The sequence below is a fragment of the Pseudophryne corroboree genome, chromosome 8 (assembly GCF_028390025.1).
Source record: "Pseudophryne corroboree isolate aPseCor3 chromosome 8, aPseCor3.hap2, whole genome shotgun sequence".
NCBI classification, from domain to species: Eukaryota; Metazoa; Chordata; class Amphibia; order Anura; family Myobatrachidae; genus Pseudophryne; species Pseudophryne corroboree.
This window is the reverse complement of record NC_086451.1, coordinates 99,219,974-99,239,361: the sequence shown is the minus strand read 5'-3', so window position 1 is coordinate 99,239,361 and position 19,388 is coordinate 99,219,974. Positions and strand designations below refer to the sequence as shown.

The 19,388-nt window shown below is 44.5% G+C and overlaps 1 long non-coding RNA gene and 1 pseudogene across 1 annotated transcript in view; both read right to left on the bottom strand.

Moving 5' to 3' along the window:
• Nucleotides 1-19,388, bottom strand: part of LOC134947528 (uncharacterized) — a 158,206-nt gene that overhangs the window by 95,776 nt on the left and 43,042 nt on the right. The gene's annotated exons all lie outside the window — the stretch shown is intronic.
• Nucleotides 4,783-4,899, bottom strand: LOC134951164 (5S ribosomal RNA; annotated as a pseudogene).

Below are 19,388 nucleotides of genomic sequence, written 5' to 3'. Positions count from 1 at the left end.
TGCGTGCATTACATGTGGGCAAATTCCAGCACGTCCCATGTTTTGCACATACATTGAATTTGGTGGTGCAGAATTTTTAAAAAAACAACAGGGGCGTGCAAGAGATGCTGTCGGTGGCCCGAAGAATTGCGGGCCACTTTCGGCATTCAGCCACCGCGTGCCGAAGACTGGAGCACCAGCAAACACTCCTGAACCTGCCCCATCATCATCTGAAGCAAGAGGTGGTAACGAGGTGGAATTCAACCCTCTATATGCTTCAGAGGATGGAGGAGCAGCAAAAGGCCATTCAAGCCTATACAGCTACCGACGATATAGGCAAAGGAGGGGGAATGCACCTGACTCAAGCGCAGTGGAGAATGATTTCAACGTTGTGCAAGGTTCTGCAACCCTTTGAACTTGCCACATGTGAAGTCAGTTCAAACACTGCCAGCCTGAGTCAGGTCATTCCTCTCATCAGGCTTTTGCAGAAGAAGCTGGAGAGATTGAAGGAGGAGCTAAAACGGAGCGATTCCGCTAGACATGTGGGACTTGTGGATGGAGCCCTTAATTCGCTTAACCAGGATTCACGGGTGGTCAATCTGTTGAAATCAGAGCACTACATTTTGGCCACCGTGCTCGATCCTAGGTTTAAAGCCTACGTTGTATCTCTCTTTCCGGCAGACACAAGTCTGCAGAGGTGCAAAGACCTGCTGGTGAGACACTTGTCAAGTCAAGCGGAACGTGACCCGTCAACAGCTCCTCCTTCACATTCTCCCGCAACTGGGGCTGCGAGCAAAAGGCTAAAGCCCAGTACCCACGGGCCGATGCAGGAGAGATGTGTGCTGAGCGAACCGCTCAGCAGACATCTCTCCCGCCGCTCAGCACAGCGCGATCTGTGCTGAGCATGCGGGGGGGGAGACGGGGGGGGGGGGGGCGCTCATTTCACCCAGAGGGTGAAATGAGCGTCCCGCTAGATTGGCCTGCACGGCAGCCCAATCTAGCACCAGCGATAGCGATGCGTGGAGCTGTGCATCGCTATCTCTGTAGGGGCTACACACGGAGCGATCCTGCTTAAATTCTAAGCAATCTAGTTAGATTGCTTAGAATATCGCTCCGTGAGTACCCCCCTTAAGAATTCCGAGCCCACCCGCTGGCGGTGATGCAGGGCAGTCTGGAGCGAGTGCTCACATCTGGTCCGGACTGAAGGACCTGTCAACGATTATTGACATGTCGTCTACTGTCACTGCATATGATTCTGTCACCATTGAAAGAATGGTGGAGGATTATATGAGTGACCGCATCCTAAATTGCCCCCCCTCCAGTGTGTACTCCGAAAGAGTGTTTAGTGCAGCCGGTCACCTTGTCAGCAATCGGCGTACGAGGTTACTTCCAGAAAACGTGGAGAAGATGATGTTCATCAAAATGAATTATAATCAATTCCTCCGTGGAGACATTCACCAGCAATTGCCTCCAGAGAGTACACAGGGACCTGAGATGGTGGATTCCAGTGGGGACGAATTAATAATCTGTGAGGAGGGGGATGTACACAGTGAAAGGGGTGAGGAATCGGACGATGAGGAGGAGGTGGACATCTTGCGTCTGTAGAGCCAGTTTGTGCAAGGAGAGATTGATTGCTTCTTTTTTGGTGGGGGCCCAAACCAACCAGTCATTTCAGTCACAGCCGTGTGGCAGACCCTGTCGCTGAAATGATGGGTTTGTTAAAGTGTGCATGTCCTGTTTATACAACATAAGGGTGGGTGGAAAGGCCCAAGGACAATTCCATCTTGCACCTCTTTTTTTCTTTAATTTATCTTTGCATCATGTGATGTTTGGGGCCAATTTTTTTAAGTGCCATCCTGTCTGACACTGCAGTGCCACTCCTAGATGGGCCAGGTGTTTGTGCCGGCCACTTGGGTCGCTTAGCTTAGTCATCCAACGACCTCGGTGCAAATTTTAGGACTAAAAATAATATTGTGAGGTGTGAGGTGTTCAGAATAGACTGGAAATGAGTGGAAATTATGGTTATTGAGGTTAATAATACTATGACCCCCAAATTCTATGATTTAAGCTGTTTTTGAGGGGGTTTTGGGAAAAAAACACCCGAATCCAAAACACACCCGAATCCGACAAAAAAATTTCAGGGAGGTTTTTCCAAAACGCGTCCGAATCCAAAACACGGTCGCGGAACCGATCCAAAACCAAAACACAAAACCCTAAAAATGTCCGGTTTACATCTCTAATCATTAACCAATGTTTTAAAGGCTGATAATGTGGGTCCAGCACACGCCATGCACAACCTAGCAATGCAAACTTTTACTAATGCGCACATATTATATAGGTATAATCACTCCCATTTAGAGAGGGAGTCAGATACACCCGTTCCAAGGACACACAGTTTCGGAGTAAGTACCACTGAAGGGATACCCGTATCTTCCAGAATCAACCTGACCCCCTCCCAAAATACTTGTAATACGCTACAATCCCAAACTAAATGCGAAAAAGTTCCCGGGAAAGTGTTACATTTAGGGCATTATGTGGAGTGACCAACTCCAATCCTGCTCAGTCTCATAGGGGTCATATAGGTCCTGTGTAGAATATAAAACTGGATCTGCTGAAACCTGAGTGACTTTGTAGCTGTACGTGGGTATTCCCTAGCAAGATCCCACTCCTCATCATCCATAGGACCCAAGTCAATCTCCCAGCTTGTTCGGAGGCGGGAGAGTGGATCAGTGTGGAATTGAGCAAGAAGATAAGAATAAGTCTTAGTACGCCCAAGGTTGAGGATAAAGGTATTAGCAGGAAACACAGTGATAGAAGGCGGGGAGTCCCTAAATTGTGTTTGCAATGCATTCCTGAGTTGGAGGTACCGATAAAAAAAAGGAGTTAGGCAGGTTAAATTCCTCTTTAAGTTGTTGAAATAATTTCAATACACCATTACAGTACACCTGAGAAATGGATACGACAACCCTAGGGGCCCATGCCGTCCATCCATCAAAAGTGCTCTTTTCAGGAAGCCAATGAGAATGCCAAAGGGGGTATCTGGATCTAAACCCGCAAACCCAGCCAATTTACGGAGTGCCCGCCAGATTTTCACAGATTGGAAAACAATGAGGGGAGAATATGTAGACATATTTCCACTCTGTAAAACCTGCAGTGGAGTGAGTTCAGGGTAGTAACAGTGGATGAACACATAATGTAAAGAGCAAACATCAACATCCTGTAACCATGTCCGTATATGTGACATTTGAGCAGCATAGTAGTACAACTGAAAGTCGGAGAGTGCCAATCCCCCATCTAGTCGGGACCTAGTGAGAGTAGCCAGTTGAATTCTAGGCCTTTTGTTGGTCCAGACCAAGGAGGAGAGCACACTGCCCAACTTCCTAAAAAATTAAGGGAATACATACACCGGGATTGTAAAAGTATATATAACATTTTGGGTAACCATATCATTTTGACCAGATTGACCCTGCCGATTCACCACAAAAGGGAGTTTGCACCAAACCTTAGTCTTTTGTATAATATGTTGCATTATGGGATCTAAGTTCAAAGGGACAAACTCAGAAGGGTTATTTGTAAACTGAATACCTAGGTATTTAAATTGATTAGTCCAGCACAAAGGTAGGAAAAGCTTCGGTACAGTGGGAGGAGGAACCACCACTGGCATAATATGAGACTTGTTCCAGTTTATGCAGCGACCCGAGTATTTACCAACGTTATCAATAACTTGCAAAACCAAGGGCACAGATAGCACGTAATCGTGTAAAAACAAAAGGAGATCTGCATAAATAGCCACCTTGTCAGTTCTGGTACCTGTATTCAGTCTCACTATATCTGGATGAGACCTAAGCATGCAGCAAGTGGCTCAATGGCCAACACAAACAACGTGGGAGAAAGGGGACACCTCTGTCTGGTGCCACGAGATAGTGTAAAATGGGATGTGACATATCCTTTCACCGAGATAGTGATGCAAGGTCGTTGATATAACAATTTGATCCATTGAATATACTTAGGACCAAAGCCCATGGCTCTCATAACCTCCCACAGATACGGCCACTCCACACTATCGAATGCCTTAGCCGCATCCAGGGAGACCAGGACCGAGTCAGAAGGGTAGACATGTGGAGACTGAAGTATGGTATACATACAACATAGATTAATGGATGTAGACATGCCTGGCATAAAACCAGATTGGTCCGGGTGTATAATGGTAGATATAACTGTATTTAATCTGATAGCTAAAACCTTTGCCATGCTCTTGGCGTCTGTAGGAATAAGGGAAATTGGCCTATAGGAATCTGGATATGCGTGGTCTTTACTAGCAATGGGAGAGAAAGAAAGCTCTTGTGTGGGCGCACTCTTATACAAGGAAGAAAATTCTTCAAATATATATAAAGGAAATATTTTTAAAACATCTGTTTATTATTCAAAATTAAAATCGTTACCCATACGTGATCCACAATGTGAATAAAGAGGAATTTTTTTTAAAATGCTCTGGTCTGTTTTACACAGAAAGTGATTAGAAAGGTTGTAGACACTTAATTGTCTAACACCCGTTTCTCCTGACCAGTACAGAAATTCTGTATTAATGGGACTGAGGAAGGATAAAAAAAAGTGTGTAATTGGTGTATCTTCAGAGAGCCACTTAGATGGTCACCAGTTACTCCGAATGCACACATATTTTAGGTATATATAGATTAGATTATCAAAGCCTGACGCTGAACTGACAGAGCAAAAGGAGGAAAAAAGAGATTAGTGGTGATACTGCTGTTGGTGTTCACCTTTTAAATAAAGGGAATGATTCCTACTCTACAATACCGGGTATTCCCAGGAAGTCTCCTCCAGGTACTGACCCCGCCCAACGCTGTTTGGCTTCCAAGATCGAACGAGATCGGGCATTGGCAGCGTGGTATGATAGTAGAGGAACTGTATACCAATGAGAGTGCACCTATATAAGAACGGTAGAGGATATAGTTTTAAAGGAAAAGAGAGAGTAATATGTGGATCTGCTTTCCCCGTTAGGCAAGGTGCAACACCCACCACAACTGTGGCGCCGTGCACCCTGGATCGTGGATCAGAGTCCACGGAAAGATAGTAAGCCAGAAAAAGGTTATAAGAAAAATATATTTTTTATTATTGTAATTATTCGGTGAGTCTTATAGGAGTGAAGAGCTCCTAATTAATCTCCAACGTCAGGCAGATTTATAAAACATGTGTGAGTCAGACATATATTCTCCTACAGTATATGGAGACACCATATATTATTATAACCAGAAATCATTCATGAATTAAACACAATTTTAAACAAACTTGTAGATGGAGTTAAGTGCAATTAATGCACTGCTGATTATAGTCTAGAGATAAATTACATATAAGTCTAACGACAATTAAGCTGAGAAGTAGCAATGGTATCAGTAGATATAGAGCAGCTTTCCGTCAAAGTGACAGGTACCACACCCCCTTTCTCCTGGGGCACGCCCCCTTTAATACTAAATTATAGTGTTTGATATCGCTTTTATATAAAATTTGATATAAAATGTATAGAGTTCGATATTAAACTGTATTAAAAGATAATGGCCCTCATTCCGAGTTGTTCGCTCGCAAGCTGCTTTTAGCAGCTTTGCACACGCTGAGCCGCCGCCTACTGGGAGTGAATCTTAGCTTATCAAAATTGCGGACGAAAGATTCGCAATATTGCGAAAAGACTTCTCTGTGCAGTTTCTGAGTAGCTCGAGACTTACTCTTCCAGTGCGATCAGTTCAGTGCTTGTCGTTCCTGGTTTGACGTCACAAACACACCCAGCGTTCGTCCAGACACTCCTCCGTTTCTCCAGCCACTCCCGCGTTTTTCCCAGAAACGGTAGCGTTTTTTCACACACACCCATAAAACGGCCTGTTTCCACCCAGAAACACCCACTTCCTGTCAATCACATTACGATCACCAGAACGAAGAAAAAAACTCGTAATGCCGTGAGTAAAATTCCTAACTGCATAGCAAATTTACAGGGCGCAGTCGCACTGCGGACATTGCGCATGCGCATTAGCGACTAATCGCTCCGTTGCGGAAAAAAAATAACGAGCGAACAACTCGGAATGACCCCCAATGTCTTTGAAAAGAATGTCACGTAACACCAGCCGCAGAATGTCACGCAATGCGGCGCGTCAAATCAAGCGGATGAAAGATGCATATTACACAATGTTAAAACCAGGTAGTTTTAGCGGCATTGATAAATATTATGGGTCGGTAAAAAATAAATTTAAAAGATCCGACGTAAGAAAGTGGTTACAAGAACAAGACGCATACACATTGCACAAGCCGGCAAGAAAAAACTATAAAAAGGAACATGATTTGTGTATCGGGTGTAAATCAACAGTGGCAATGCGATTTGGTTTCGCTGATATGATCTGTCAAAATACAACAATGGTATTAAATACATATTAACAGTCATCGATATATTCAGTAAGAGGGCATGGGCTGAATGTCTGACCGCTAAGAACGGACGCAACAGTCGCTAATGCTGTTGAAAAAATATTTTAGCGGGGTGCTGTGCCGATGAAGCTACAAACCGATAACGGTAAAGAGTTTCTAAACAGAAACCTAAAAAAGGTGTTAGAAAAATACGTTATTAATCATTTCACGACCAATAACGATGTGAAAGCGGCTGTTATAGAGCGCTTCAATAGGACTTTAAAAACACAAATGTGGCGCTATTTCACGGCAAAGAATACATACAGATATATAGACGTTTTACAAGACTTCATACGCAGCTATAATAACACATACCATAGAACGATTAAGTGCGCTCCAAACGATGTGAATGACTCTAACGCATTGAGTGTCTTCAAAACGACCTACGGTGATTACTTTAGAAGTAAGAAAGCCCCCATTTGTTTAGGAATCGGTGACCACGTCCGTATTTCTAAATATAAGGGCATATTTCAGAAAGGCTACGAACAGAGTTTTTCTGAGGAGATATTTGTTGTACATAGTGTGAACACTAAAGGGCTTAAGCCGCTTTATAAGTTGACAGATCTGTACGGTGAAGTTATAACAGGTAGTTTTTACCCCGAATAGCTTCAAAGCATACCAAAAAACTATAACAGGGTTTACAAAGTGGAAAAGGTTTTAAAAAATAAGACGGTCAGAGGCCGAAAATACGCGTTAGTCAAGTGGCGCGGGTACCCCGCAAAATTTAACAGTTGGGTCGCGGCATCGGTGATAAAAGACATATAAAGCTCATCACTATCTAAACAAGACAAGCGATGGATGACAAGTCGTTCTACATAACCTTACCCAGCAATGCCTCAGCGGTTACTTTCCCGCAAAATAAGATTTCTAACTATACGACAAAGTTGGCTAAACCGATAGACTTAAATGGCGAATGGGAAGTAGCTCTTACTGAGATACAATATCCGCACACGTGGAATACATTGGATTTACAAGATTGTAGACTGCAATTATCATGGGATGGAACGGCGGATCAGCCGGTGGCGAGAGTCGCGAGTTTGTGCATTAAACCGGGTTTTTATGAAACAATCGCAGCGCTACTGAACGTAATCAACGCTGAAATTGTACAACTGAAACTGGACGTTGGATTAAGACTAACGTACGATCCGTTTGCACACGTTGTAACATGCGACAGTAATCGGTTGTATCAAATCCACGCCGGTTCTAAGATGACATGGATACTGGGTTTACAACCTAAAACTAAGATTTCTAAAACATGCGCCAACATCAAAGGCGGCCAATATACGATGTACATGTACACAGACATTATCGAACACCAGCGGGTCGGGGATAGTTATGTACCGCCACTTCGCACTGTTGAAATGAAGGGTTATAACAATGAGGTGATCACAATACGATACGAGAAGCCCGATTACGTACCATTGTGCAAAACACATTTTGACACGATAGCCATAGAGATAAAGAACGACCAGAACGAGAACATGGCATTTAAGTTTGGGAAAGCGATCGTGAAGCTACACTTCAGACGCCACAAAACTGAATTTTATTAACTAACCAGAATGGTCGCTGTTAAAAATTATGGCGATCCGGGTCTCTACGCGCAATATTATAAATCTCAAGCCGGTAATGGATTACCAGGTTTTCACGGCAGCGCGTACATGTACGGCTGCGGTTTAGGCTGTATTTTTCGAAGCCTTTTCAGAAAAGCTGTTCCTCTTTTCCGGAGAGGTTTAGAGTTAGCTAAACCGCATATGAAGACCGCGACACGTAATATAGCGAAAGATGTTATCGGACAAGCCACAACGGCCGTGGTGAATAAGATACACGATGCGAACCAAGCAAAACAAGATGGTTCAGGACTAATATATACAAGAAAAGGCGTGTCTAAAAGAAAACGGAAGCGTATGATAGCGCTTCCGCCTTGGGACATACCCTTTTTAAATAAAAACCAGAGACGACGCAACTCAAAGAAGAAGAGAAAGCCGAAGCGCTCCGTTGGTGATATTTTTTAAACATGTCTTTCATACACCACGAGTCCGTCGAATGTGCAAAAACAGAGCTGGATCTTTTTATATAATATATATAATAGCATGTAGCCTCTGAGGTACTCTTCGCGGTCAATCAGTATACCATTGTCAGATTTCTGTTTATTTGTGATCTGTATGAGTGACATATACTCTCTTACAGCATTACCGCGTTCAAAGTCGGGTTGAAATGGTTTGGCGGGGTGCGGTATTCCATCCAGATAAAGGGACGCAAAACTTACATTTTTATGTTCAAAGCAAAGGGGATTCCGGTTATGGATTCCTGAAAATGATTCGTTATCCACAAAGCAGGCTATAACGGTTTTCAGCACTTGACCTAAAAATAGATTTTCTAGATTAAATACTCTACTGCCTGCTGGTACGGCCTCTGACCGTCTTATTTTTTAAAACCTTTTCCACTTTGTAAACCCTGTTATAGTTTTTTGGTATGCTTTGAAGCTATTCGGGGTAAAAACTACCTGTTATAACTTCACCGTACAGATCTGTCAACTTATAAAGTGGCTTAAGCCCTTTAGTGTTCACACTATGTACAACAAATATTTCCTCAGAAAAACTCTGTTCGTAGCCTTTCTGAAATATGCCCTTATATTTAGAAATACGGACGTGGTCACCGATTCCTAAACAAATGGGGGCTTTCTTACTTCTAAAGTAATCACCGTAGGTCGTTTTGAAGACACTCAATGCGTTAGAGTCATTCACATCATTTGGAGCGCACTTAATCGTTCTATGGTATGTGTTATTATAGCTGCGTATGAAGTCTTGTAAAACGTCTATATATCTTCTATATCTGTATGTATTCTTTGCCGTGAAATAGCGCCACATTTGTGTTTTTAAAGTCCTATTGAAGCGCTCTATAACAGCCGCTTTCACATCGTTATTGGTCGTGAAATGATTAATAACGTATTTTTCTAACACCTTTTTTAGGTTTCTGTTTAGAAACTCTTTACCGTTATCGGTTTGTAGCTTCATCAGCACAGCACCCCGCTGGAATATTTTTTCAAAAGCATTAGCGACTGTTGCGGCGTTCTTAGCGGTCAGACATTCAGCCCATGCCCTCTTACTGAATATATTGATGACTGTTAATATGTATTTAATACCATCGTTGTATTTTGACAGATCTATCAGCGAAACCAAATCGCATTGCCACTGTTGATTTACACCCGATACACAAATCATGTTCCTTTTATAGTTTTTTCTTGCCGGCTTGTGCAACGTGTATGCGTCTTGTTCTTGTAAACACTTTCTTACGTCGGATCTTTTAAATTTATTTTTAACCGACCCATAATATTTATCAATGCCGCTAAAACTACCTGGTTTTAACACTGTGTAATATGCATCTTTCACCTGCTTGATTTGACGCGCCGCGTTGCGTGACATTCTGCGGCTGGTGTTACGTGACATTCTTTTCAAAGCCATTATCTTTTAATACAGTTTAATATCGAACTCTATAAATTTTATATCAAATTTTTTTATAAAAGCGATATCAAACACTATAATTTAATATTAAAGGGGGCGTGCCCTAGGAGAAAGGGGGTGTGGTACCTGTCACTTTGACGGAAAGCTGCTCTATATCTACTGGTATCTCTTGATGGATAGACTATACTTTACACTGTTAATCTGGGCAGCATGTAGGTTATAGCTCAAACTGATCACTGACACTTATGGACTGTTTGCTGCACAGGAAATTAAATAACTGTGCCTGAATACAAAAATCACATGTGAAAAAATGTGTGTACAAAGATCACATGTGAATAAATATGTGTCAGGTGTGGGAATGCACGAAAAAATTTCTATAAACATGCCTAGATACAATAATCACATATACATAAATATGTATCAGATGTGGGTATGCATCTGTGGGTATTGAAAATGCTATTCACCCAACGGGTGCAGGCTTACGAGGCTCCAAAAGTGACAGTCCAAAAGAATGATTGGGGTGTCGTATCCTAGAGACGGCTGGTGCCAGCAGGTCCTTCCATGGAGTGGTCCCTCCATGGAAAACGCATTTCGCCTATGCGGGCTTGTTCACTTCCGAGATCTGAGATGTAAATCATGGTGAGGGGTTTAAAACTGCTGGGAATTAGGCATCAGCCAATCATGGCTGATGGTATCTGACCAGACGCGGGGGGCGGGAGTGGAGAGACTCCCGTTCCGGTGCATCTGTCTGGAGGCACGTCCTGGCCAATCGGGACGTGGGTGTGTCAGCTTACGGTAGCTGTTATTGGATAAGTAGACGCGAAGGGGCGGGGACAAGGTTGCTCCCACTCTGGCGCGTCATATACAATGTACATAGGTCCATTCAGGGATGAGGGCAGGAACAATGTTATTGGATAGTGGACGCGAAGGGGCAGGGACAGGGTTGCTCCCGCTCTGGCGCATCATACGTAATGTCCATCGAGGGATGAGGGCAGGAACAATGCAGGAAGGGAATAACAGATAATATAGTAAGGGTTAGACGGCGCCATCTTAAAGAAGGGATAGGTTGCCAGTCCTTATGTTATCTGGCTAGACAGGGCAAAGGAGTAACTTTAAAAAGGGTTCACATTTACAGATAAAGGTTTAGACATTGCCTGTTGGTAGGTAGCACTGTCATTGTTAGTAGGTAAAAACAAGGACCAAGGATGGGAGTGACTGCACTCCCTTTGTATGCGTCGATCAGCTAGGTAATGTGTGAGGAGATGGGTCGTGATGTCTGAGTCCATCGGCACGTTTTTTAAAGGGGGACTTACATGGCTGGTGTTACAATTCAAAAATATGGGTTATACTGATTGGGGTTCTATTGCATGAAAAGATCAGTAACAGAGCTAGCTAACTCTGAATATAAAGCATGAAGTTTTGGGGCAAATATATCAATATATTGTTTATATAACTCAATGGGAAGTCCATTACGGTCTGGAGCCTTGCCATTCGGAAAAGCTCTGACGGCAGCAGAAATCTCCTCAATAGTGATAGGAACATCCAGAAAGGCACTAGCATCGGCTGTCAATTTAGGGAGAGGAACTGTCAATAAGCAGCCGGATATTTCCTGGTCAGAGCAACACAGCCTGGATCTATAGACATCCTTATAAAAAGACATAAAAGCATGTACAATATCAGGCGTTGTAGTAACAGTAGCACCAGTAGGGTCAATCAGCTGTGTGACAACAGTCCCAGGGCGTTCATAATGGACTAAATGGGCTAATAGGCTATCAGGCTTGTCAGCATGCATATATAGGGAATTTGCACGGAACATAAGGCTCCTGGAATTTTTATCTGCCAGGTGGGCCAACCAAGCTGATTGAGCCAACTGCCAGCGAGCACTGGCAGTGGGAGAACCGTCCCTCAAGTATTGCACCTCCAACTCCCGAAAATCAGACTCTAGGTCTTTCTCAGTGTGCCATCGGGATGATTTAATGACAGCAATACTTCTAATAAATGTGCCTCGTAAGAAGGCTTTAAACGAATCCCAGACAACAGTCACGTGGGCAGAACCAAGGTTAGTGTCAACATACCCCTCCCACTGTCCCATCAAATCAACATTAACACCTATCTGTGCTAACCATGATGTATGAAGTTTCCAGTAGGAGTGAACCCTTTGGCATTCAACATTGAGCGACAGCAATAAAGGTGAATGGTCAGAAACACCCCTAGACTCATAATGAATATCAGTAATTTTGGGAAGAAGCGAAGGTGAGACTAAGGCCAGGTCGATTCTGGAGAAAGAGCCATGTGTCCTAGAAAAGCAAGAAAATTGCTGTAACAATGGGTTACGAGTTCTCCATGCATCTACCCAGCCTAAACTGTCGATATATCCTGCAAATTTCGAGGGGCCACTGCCAGTTGCAGAGGTGGGGTGTACTCTCCATTTGTCAAGAAAAAGGTCTAAGAGGTTATTAAAGTCACCCAGGCAGATAACAGGAGTACATGGAGAGGAGGCTATAAAGATGGCTGCCTTTTGTAAAACATCATACGAAAAGATCGGAGGAACATAAACAGCTAATATAAAAGTCGGTTGCGAGTACAGTTTACAATTTATAAAAACAAATCTACCATGGGGATCCGTCTGTAGGGACATTAATTCAAATTGTACTGTTTTTTTATTAAAACAGATACACCCCTACAGAACGATAACAGCTTGCTACCCTCTAGATGTGTTTCACTAAGGCATGCAATGTCTGGGTCATACTTCGTAACCATCTTGAGGACTAAGGAGCGCTTCACCCTATCGTTTAGACCCCAGACATTCCATGCTAAAAAGCGTAAGTCAGACATGGAGGACACATGGCAAAATACATGGCAAGGATAGCAATAACTGAAAAAAAAAAGAAAAAGGTACTTTGGGGAGCACACACAGACCTTCCATCATGAGACAGAGCATATAGATAGTTGCAGTGAACAAGTACAGAGTCAGCCAAAAAACAAAAATAAAGAAGAACAATCCCAGAACCCAACTACCCCCACCCCATATACCCTCCCGAACAGTGGCATACACCACGACTCTAAGTCTGAAGGGGAAGAGCATGGAATAAGAGAGGTTAAGGTTTCGGAGGCATCTCTTGATAGGCATGAATTGAGCCCGTTGTTTTTGGACATCTGCGGCAAAATCAGGGAATGCGGATATCGTCACCCCATTCCTGGTGAGTTGGCCTTTAGTGCGTCCGAGGCGAAGGATTGCGTCTCTATCCTTATAATGCAAAAACTTTGCGATGAATGTGCGCGGTGGGGCCCCAGGCGGTAAAGGCCTGAAAGGAATCCTGTGAGCACGTTCAACTGCAAACTGAAGAGTAAAGGAGGCAGCGCCATATAATTCCTTAAGCCAGGTTTCAAGAAATTCCTCAGGATGTGTACCCTCTTCCTTTTCTGGTAGACCAATGAACCTGACATTATTCCTACGCAGACGCCCCTCCATATCCAGAAGCTTAGTTTGGATCGAGAAAACTTGCTGAGACAAGGAGGAAACAGTCTGCTTTAGAGGACCATTCATATCTCCCAGCGTGGAGACACGGGTCTCGACCTCCCCAACTCGTTCTCGGAAACGCTGCACATCCTGATGTAGTAAGGAGAGATCGCACTGTACCTTCTCCATTTTGTCAGACAGACACTTCTCACTGCCCGCAATAGCCTCAAGCACCTGTTGGAGAGATGGAGGAGATGAGGAGCTAGGGCAGACCGGTCAGGCCTGGGCGGGGAGGAAGTAGCTTGAGGTGCAGATTGTCTGGCAAATTTCTCCAGTTTGGCAGCAGCAGAGCCTCCTTTCACCATAGTGCACAAATAAAATACTCCCAGCAATTGTAGAGATGTGCAGGTAAAAATCCCAGGCCAATAAGAAGGATATTCCCAAAAGAAGGCACAGCAGTATGAGGGTACAATCAGGGCAACAGTCCACCAGTCCAGCACAGGCAGGTAATAGTATAAATGAATAGATGAGCCGGGGTGGAGGCAGAAAGAAATGTGTACTTACTGAGAGTGCACAGCACTGCACTGGATAGAGCTGCAAGGATCTCTGTATACCCAGGATAGCCATAGCAGGGTAGCAGATCGGGTGCGCTGACAGGGAGAAGCACTCTCCCTCAAGATGGCCGCCGGGTGCTCAGGCCTCCCCTCCCCAATCCACACAGTGAAGTGCAGGGCGCAGGCAGCGCGGAATCCCCCCTGCATGGAGGTCAAACCGCGCTCCAAGGATGCAGGTGAGTGGCAGGCTGAGGTTCAGAAGCGGGAGTCAGGCAGGCGGCAGGCACGTAGCCGGAAGTCCGGAACCACTACGGAGACTCCCGGGATGCGCAGACCGTGATCCACAAAGGGCTGCTGTAACGCCAAATAGAAGGGCGACCTCACAGCTCACTGGCAGCGTGACAAGGACACAGGCGACGGACACGGTTCAAATGTAAGCCTGGACACTAAGCAGGATGGACAGTTAGGATAAGACCGTGTCTTACTCCCTTGCTGCCGTGGCCACGACCCTTAGGGGAGGTTTATTAAAATTCTAATTTCGTAGTATTCCTATTTCCCACCTGCAGAATACCTATGTTAAATGCCCGACAGTTGTGTATACATGCCCACGCTCATGGCTCCAAACTGACAGTACTAATGCCACACAATGGGGGAGATGTATCAAAGCTTGGAGAGATAAAGTACCAACCTATTTTCAAACACAATCTGTAAAATGACAGAAGCTAATTATCTCTTTCCAAGTTTTGACAAATCTTCCCCTATGTTATCTAAGCTTCCCTCCTTTATGATAGACCAAGGGCCTGAAGCCTCATCTAAGAGGTAGCTGTGAAGAGAACGAGCCAGGGAAGATACATGTTAAGGTAGAGAGAAACAGGAAAAGAGGAGTGGCAGATAAGGAAACGGGGGCAGGGAAGATAGAACTGGGAAGAGGGGGAGAGATGGGAAAAAAATTTCAATGAGGCTACAACAGCTAGCTACCTTCTCAATGGCAGGAGCTAATTTTATTACATTCTTTTAATAGTACTTGTATTAATAAATTGATAGGATAAGTTTTACTAGAATTAACATTAAGGACAAGAAAATAAGTCATACAGTACTACTTTCTCTCTCTCTCTCTCTCTCTCTCTCTCTCTCTCTCTCTCTCCCTCTCTCTCTCTCTCTCTATATATATATATATATATAGGTTGAGTATCCCTTAACTGATATATATATATATATATATATATATATATATACACTGCTCAAAAAAATAAAGGGAACACTTAAACAACACAATGTAACTCCAAGTCAATCACACTTCTGTGAAATCAAACTGTCCACTTAGGAAGCAACACTGATTGACAATCAATTTCACATGCTGTTGTGCAAGTGGAATAGACAACAGGTGGGAAATATAGGTAATTAGCAAGACACCCCCAATAAAGGAGTTGTTCTGCAGGTGGTGACCACAGACCACTTCTCAGCTCCTATGCTTTCTGGCTGATGTTTTGGTCACTTTTGAAAGCTGGCGGTGCTTTCACTCTAGTGGTAGCATGAGACGGAGTCTACAACCCACACAAGTGGCTCAGGTAGTGCAGCTCATCCAGGATGGCACATCAATGCGAGCTGTGGCAAGAAGGTTTGCTTTGTCAGCGTAGTGTCCAGAGCATGGAGGCGCTACCTGGAGACAGGCCAGTACATCAGGAGACGTGGAGGAGGCCGTAGGAGGGCAACAACCCAGCAGCAGGACCGCTACCTCCGCCTTTGTGCAAGGAGGAACAGGAGGAGCACTGCCAGAGCCCTGCAAAATTACCTCCAGCAAGCCACAAATTGTTATGAACCACAGGTAGTGGTTCATTCCTGTTTTCCGTTTATGTATTTTATGTTCTCTTGCAGGCCAGGATTTCCCTTTGCTCTGGTTTAGAAGATTCTTGTTTGCTGCCGGTGGTGAGTCTGTGTAATTGCAGCCTGTTTCCATGTGTTTGGCCTCACCTGTCTGTTAATTGCATCTTGTCAGTTTGGAGTCGTGCAACAGGGCAGCTGCACAACATAATTAATTAGGGCTCTCTGTTATATTCTGGCTCAGTGCAATACACAGACGCCGGTGATAGCTCTGAGCTAGTTACTGTCAGTTCCTGAGTTTCTGAGCTTCTGTCTAGCAGCTTCTGTCTAGCTGCTTCCAGCCTTGTTCCGGTGTCTGTTCCAGTGTCTGATCCAGTGTCCTGCCGTGAAGCGTTCCTGTCCAGAAGTCCTGTGGCTTTGTCTGTGCCTGATCGAGTATCTGGCTTCTTGGTGTCCACCGGTCTGTCGTTTGGGATTCTGCCTGTCCTCCGGTTCTGTGAGCCTGTGTCTGCTACATTGGGGGTTCCTGTCCATTTGCCAGTATTTGTACCAGTTTCGTGAGTAGCGGCTTTGCCGCGTCCGTCGGCCTAGGCCGCTGTATTCTTTGGTTATATCTGTTACTGGTGTTTTGCAGAGGGTTCTGCATATGCTGTCACCGCCGGTACACAACAGTATAGTGTCGGCGTGTGGACAGCATTTCCTTTGTTGTTCTTTTCCTTTGGCGGCGTGCCGCACATGTATTTAGTTTTAGGGTTGTTAGTAGCCCCTAGCCTTCTGTTTGCTTTAGTTAGAGGTCCCATTGTTATTATCCTGTCTCGGTTCACGCCTTGTCTCACTATAAGACCTGGGGGCATCGGAGTTGGGCAGACCTAATCCGCCCTTCAAACGCGGCTGCCGTGGGCCCAAGAAACCATAGTCACGCAGGCGCGAACTGACCACACGGGTGAAACAATGGAGGTAGGCTGCTAGGGGCTATTTCCATACCACACCTTATTTCAGCTTCACGTTCTGGTGCTCTGGACTCACTACGCAACATCTCTCTTGTTCTGAGCACCAGGAACGTAACACAAATGTGAATGTGTTTACTCAAATGATCAGAAACAGACTCCATGAGGGTGGTATGAGGGCCCGACGTCCACAGGTGGGGGTTGTGCTTACAGCACAACACCGTGCAGGACGTTTGGCATTTGCCAGAGAACACCAAGATTGGCAAATTCGCCACTGGCGCCCTGTGCTCTTCACAGATGAAAGCAGGTTCTCACTGAGCACATGTGACAGATGTGACAGAGTCTGGAGACGCCAAGGAGAACGTTCTGCTGCCTGCAACATCCTCCAGCATGACCGGTTTGGCAGTGGGTCAGTAATGGTGTGGGGTGGCATTACTTTGGGGGGCCGCACAGCCCTCCATGTGCTCGCCAGAGGTAGCCTGACTGCCATTAGGTACCGAGATGAGATCCTCAGACCCCTTGTGAGACCATATGCTGGTGCGGTTGGCCCTGGGTTCCTCTTAATGCAAGACAATGCTAGACCTCATGTGGCTGGAGTGTGTCAGCAGTTCCTGCAAGACGAAGGCATTGATGCTATGGACTGGCCCGCCCGTTCCCCAGACCTGAATCCAATTGAGCACATCTGGGACATCATGTCTCGCTCCATCCACCAATGCCACGTTGCACCATAGACTGTCCAGGAGTTGGCGGATGCTTTAGTCCAGGTCTGGGAGGAAATCCCTCAGGAGACCATCCGACACCTCATCAGGAGCATGCCCAGGCGTTGTAGGGAGGTCATACAGGCACGTGGAGGCCACACACACTACTGAGCCTCATTTTGACTTGTATCAAGGACATTACATCAAAGTTGGATCAGCCTGTAGTGTGTTTCTCCACTTTAATTTTGAGTGTGACTGCAAATCCAGACCTCCATGGGTTAATAAATTTGATTTCCATAGATAATTTTTGTGTGATTTTGTCGTCAGCACATTCAACTATGTAAAGAACAAAGTATTTAATAAGAATATTTCATTCATTCAGATCTAGTATGTGTTATTTTAGTGTTCCCTTTAATTATTTGAGCAGTATATATATATATATATATATATATATATATATGCCATATTCTCTGTAGTGGAACCAAAAATGTGTGATTTTGAACTTTGGATAAGGGATACTCAATATATATATATTTATATATATATATATATAAATAATTTTCTTTATTTTTCTTTTTTTTTCATAAAAACCATTGGCCTCTTCATCTAAACAAAAAAAAGTGCAAAAATAGAGAAATTCTTACATACCTTCCACCCTAAATAATAGTGTTGATGTACAGTATATAGCCTCATTTAGGCTATCAGGATAAAGAAGGAAAATGTATAATGTACATCCAAGAGTGATCTTCACTATTGAGGCATTTATGCCAAGGCATTTATAGTTGTTCTATTTATATTCTGTAAATTGCACCAACACTGCAACATGCAAATCACAGACATGATCTGAAGTTAGTAAAACTATTGATTTTAAATCTAGTGTTATGTTTATTAGAAGTATTCTCAGTGGTCCTGTTTATATTGTGCTTACAAGAATGATGAGCTGTTTTCCCACATATAAGGAACCCATGTGGGCTACAAAGACCAGGCAGTGCCCGTTGTGTCCTACTCACGTGTTCTTTACGTTTTTTAAGTTTGCCCCATTTCTATAAATTACCGGAAGCGATTTCAGGCCACTACCTTGTTTTGAAAAGGCATAATTTTATTTTTAGCTTATCTACATAAAGAATTATTATGCTTAAACTTTAATCTCTAAGATTATGCAAGGTGTTCTTTTTGCTACTTGAAGGAGAGATTTTTTATTCAAATAGCTGATATCTTTATAAATATATTTCTCTGACGTCCTAGTGGATGCTGGGGACTCTGTAAGGACCATGGGGAATAGCGGGCTCCGCAGGAGACTGGGCACTCTAAAGAAAGATTTAGTACTATCTGGTGTGCACTGGCTCCTCCCTCTATGCCCCTCCTCCAGACCTCAGTTAGAATCTGTGCCCGGACAGAGCTGGGTGCTTTTAGTGAGCTCTCCTGAGCTTGCTAATAAGAAAGTATTTTAGTTAGGTTTTTTATTTTCAGAGAGCTTCTGCTGGCAACAGACTCTCTGCTACGAGGGACTGAGGGGAGAGAAGCAAACCTACTAACTGCGGCTAGGTTGCGCTTCTTAGGCTACTGGACACCATTAGCTCCAGAGGGATCGAACACAGGACCTGACCTTGTCGTCCGTTCCCGGAGCCGCGCCGCCGTCCCCCTCGCAGAGCCAGAAGACAGAAGCCGGCAGAAGCGGAGAAGACATCGAAATCGGCGGCAGAAGACTCCTGTCTTCACATGAGGTAGCGCACAGCACTGCAGCTGTGCGCCATTGCGCCCACACTAACCCACACACTCCGGTCACTGTAGGGTGCAGGGCGCAGGGGGGGGGGCGCCATGGGCAGCAATTGTTACCTCCTGGCGAATGCTGCATATAAACAGTGGCACACTGTTATATGTATGAGCCCCCGCCATTTATTTTACAAGAAATCGCGGGACAGAAGCCCGCCGCTGAGGGGGCGGGGCCTTCTTCCTCAGCACTCACCAGCGCCATTCTCCTTCCACAGCTCCGCTGAGAGGAA